Raw genomic sequence first — 4,295 nt, forward strand, 5'->3', positions numbered from 1 at the left:
TCACTTTAACGATTTGATCCATAATGATAAAAGTTAGAACTCTTCTCGGGGCTATGAGAACACAGAGATATTAAAGAAATTCGCAAAAAAAATTTCACTCAAAAATTTCGAAATTTGACTGATATAAGTCTTCCCTTTTTCACTTCAACAATTCGATACATCGTGATAAAAGTTACAACTCTTCTGTGGGCTATCAGAACACAGAGATATTGGAGAAATTCGGAAAAAAACCCATTTTACTCAAAAATTTCGAACTTTGACTGATATAACTCTTTCGTCTTGCACTTTAGCGATTCGATCTATTATGATAAAAGTTAGAACTCTTCTGGGGCCTATAAAAACACAGAGATATTTGAGAAATTCGCAAAAAAGTTTTACTCAAAAATATCGTACTTTGAATGATATAACACTTTCGTTTTTCACTATAGCGATTCGATCGATTATGATAAAAGTTAGAACTCTTCTCGGGGCTATGAGAACACAGAGATGATAAAGAAATACGCAAGAAAAATTTTACTCAAAAATTTCGAAATTTGACTGATATAAGTCTTCCCTTTTTCACTTCAACAATTCGATACATCGTGATAAAAGTTACAACTCTTCTGTGGGCTATCAGAAGAGATATATGAGAAATTCGGAAAAAAACCCATTTTACTCAAAAATTTCGAACTTTGACTGATATAACTCTTTCGTCTTGCACTTTAGCGATTCGATCTATTATGATAAAAGTTAGAACTCTTCTGGGAGCTATAAAAACACAGAGATATTTGAGAAATTCGCAAAAAAGTTTTTCTCAAAAATTTAGTACTTTGATTGATATAACTCTTTGGTTTTTCACTTTAACAATATGATCCATAATGATAAAAGTTAGAACTCTTCTCGGGGCTATGAGAACACAGAGATATTAAAGAAATTCGCAAAAAAAATTTTACTCAAAAATTTCGAAATTTGACTGATATAAGTCTTCCCTTTTTCACTTCAACAATTCGATACATCGTGATAAAAGTTACAACTCTTCTGTGGGCTATCAGAACACAGAGATATTGGAGAAATTCGGAAAAAAACCAATTTTACACAAAAATTTCGAACTTTGACTCATATAACTCATTCGTCTTGCACTTTAGCGATTCGATCTATTATGATAAAAGTTAGAACTCTTCTGGGGGCTATAAAAACACAGAGATATTTGAGAAATTCGCAAAAAAGTTTTACTCAATATTTAGTACTTTGATTGATATAATTCTTTGGTTTTTCACTTTAACGATTTGATCCATAATGATAAAAGTTAGAACTCTTCTCGGGGCTATCAGAACACAGAGATATTAAAGAAATTCGCAAAAAAAGTTTTACTCAAAAATTTCGTACTTTGTTTGATATAACACTTTCGTTTTTCACTTTAACGATTTGATCCATAATGATAAAAGTTAGAACTCTTCTCGGGGCTATGAGAACACAGAGATATTAAAGAAATTCGCAAAAAAAATTTCACTCAAAAATTTCGAAATTTGACTGATATAAGTCTTCCCTTTTTCACTTCAAAAATTCGATACATCGTGATAAAAGTTACAACTCTTCTGTGGGCTATCAGAACACAGAGATATTGGAGAAATTCGGAAAAAAACCAATTTTACTCAAAAATTTCGAACTTTGACTGATATAACTCTTTCGTCTTGCACTTTAGCGATTCGATCTATTATGATAAAAGTTAGAACTCTTCTGGGGGCTATGAGAACACAGAGATATTAAAGATATTCGCAAAAAAAGTTTTACTCACAAATTTCGAAATTTGACTGATATAAGTCTTCCCTTTTTCACTTCAAAAATTCGATACATCGTGATAAAAGTTACAACTCTTCTGTGGGCAATCGGAACACAGAGATATTGGAGAAATTCGGAAAAAAACCAATTTTACTCAAAAATTTCAAACTTTGACTGATCTAACCCTTTCGTCTTGCACTTTAGCGATTCGATCTATTATGATAAAAGTTAGAACTCTTCTGGGGGCTATAAAAACACAGAGATATTTGAGAAATTCGCAAAAAAGTTTTACTCAAAAATTTCGTACTTTGATTGATATAACTCTTTCGTTTTTCACTTTAACGATTTGATCCATAATGATAAAAGTTAGAACTCTTCTCGGGGCTATGAGAACACAGAGATGATAAAGAAATACGCAAAAAAAATTTTACTCAAAAATTTCGAAATTTGACTGATATAAGTCTTCCCTTTTTCACTTCAAAAATTCGATACATCGTGATAAAAGTTATAACTCTTCTGTGGGCTATCAGAACACAGAGATATTGGAGAAATTCGGAAAAAAACAAATTTTACTCAAAATTTTCAAACTTTGACTGATCTAAACATTTCGTCTTGCACTTTAGCGATTCGATCTATTATTATAAAAGTTAGAACTCTTCTGGGGCTATAAAAACACAGAGATATTTGAGAAATTCGCAAAAAAGTTTTACTCAATATTTAGTACTTTGATTGATATAATTCTTTGGTTTTTCACTTTAACGATTTGATCCATAATGATAAAAGTTAGAACTCTTCTCGGGGCTATGAGAACACAGAGATATTAAAGAAATTCGCAAAAAAATTTCACTCAAAAATTTCGAAATTTGACTGATATAAGTCTTCCCTTTTTCACTTCAACAATTCGATACATCGTGATAAAAGTTACAACTCTTCTGTGGGCTATCAGAACACAGAGATATTGGAGAAATTCGGAAAAAAACCCATTTTACTCAAAAATTTCGAACTTTGACTGATATAACTCTTTCGTCTTGCACTTTAGCGATTCGATCTATTATGATAAAAGTTAGAACTCTTCTGGGGCCTATAAAAACACAGAGATATTTGAGAAATTCGCAAAAAAGTTTTACTCAAAAATTTCGTACTTTGAATGATATAACTCTTTCGTTTTTCACTATAGCGATTCGATCGATTATGATAAAAGTTAGAACTCTTCTGGGGGCTATAAAAACACAGAGATATTTGAGAAATTCGCAAAATAGTTTTACTCAAAAATTTCATACTTTGATTGATATAACTCTTTCGTGTTTCACTTTAGCGATTTGATCCATAATGATAAAAGTTAGACCTCTTCTCGGGGCTATGAGAACACAGAGATATTAAAGAAATTCGCAAAAAAAATTTCACTCAAAATTTTCGAAATTTGACTGATATAAGTCTTCCTTTTTTCACTTCAAAAATTCGATACATCGTGATAAAAGTTACAACCCTTCTGTGGGCAATCAGAACACAGAGATATTGGAGAAATTCGGAAAAAAACCAATTTTACTCAAAAATTTCAAACTTTGACTGATCTAACCCTTTCGTCTTGCACTTTAGCGATTCGATCTATTATGATAAAAGTTAGAACTCTTCTGGGGGCTATAAAAACACAGAGATATTTGAGAAATTCGCAAAATAGTTTTACTCAATAATTTCGTACTTTGACTGATATAACACTTTCGTTTTTCACTTTAACGATTTGATCCATAATGATAAAAGTTAGAACTCTTCTCGGGGCTATGACAACACAGAGATATTAAAGAAATTCGCAAAAAAAGTTTCACTCAAAAATTTCGAAATTTGACTGATATAAGTCTTCCCTTTTTCACTTCAACAATTCGATACATCGTGATAAAAGTTACAACTCTTCTGTGGGTTATCAGAACACAGAGATATTGGAGAAATTCGGAAAAAAACCCATTTTACTCAAAAATTTCGAACTTTGACTGATATAACTCTTTCGTCTTGCACTTTAGAGATTCGATCTATTATGATAAAAGTTAGAACTCTTCTGGGGCCTATAAAAACACAGAGATATTTGAGAAATTCGCAAAAAAGTTTTACTCAAAAATTTCGTACTTTGAATGATATAACTCTTTCGTTTTTCACTATAGCGATTCGATCGATTATGATAAAAGTTAGAATTCTTCTGGGGGCTATGAGAACACAGAGATATTAAAGAAATTCGCAAAAATATTTCACTCAAAAATTTCGAAATTTGACTGATATGAGTCTTCCCTTTTTCACTTCAAAAATTCGATACATCGTGATAAAAGTTACAACTCTTCTGTGGGCAATCGGAACACAGAGATATTGGAGAAATTCGGAAAAAAACCAATTTTACTCAAAAATTTCAAACTTTGACTGATCTAACCCTTTCGTCTTGCACTTTAGCGATCCGATCTATTATGATAAAAGATAGAACTGTTCTGGGGGCTATAAAAACACAGAGATATTTGAGAAATTCGCAAAATAGTTTTACTCAATAATTTCGTACT

Source organism: Solenopsis invicta, chromosome 11, assembly GCF_016802725.1.
Source record: "Solenopsis invicta isolate M01_SB chromosome 11, UNIL_Sinv_3.0, whole genome shotgun sequence".
Taxonomy (NCBI): Eukaryota; Metazoa; Arthropoda; class Insecta; order Hymenoptera; family Formicidae; genus Solenopsis; species Solenopsis invicta.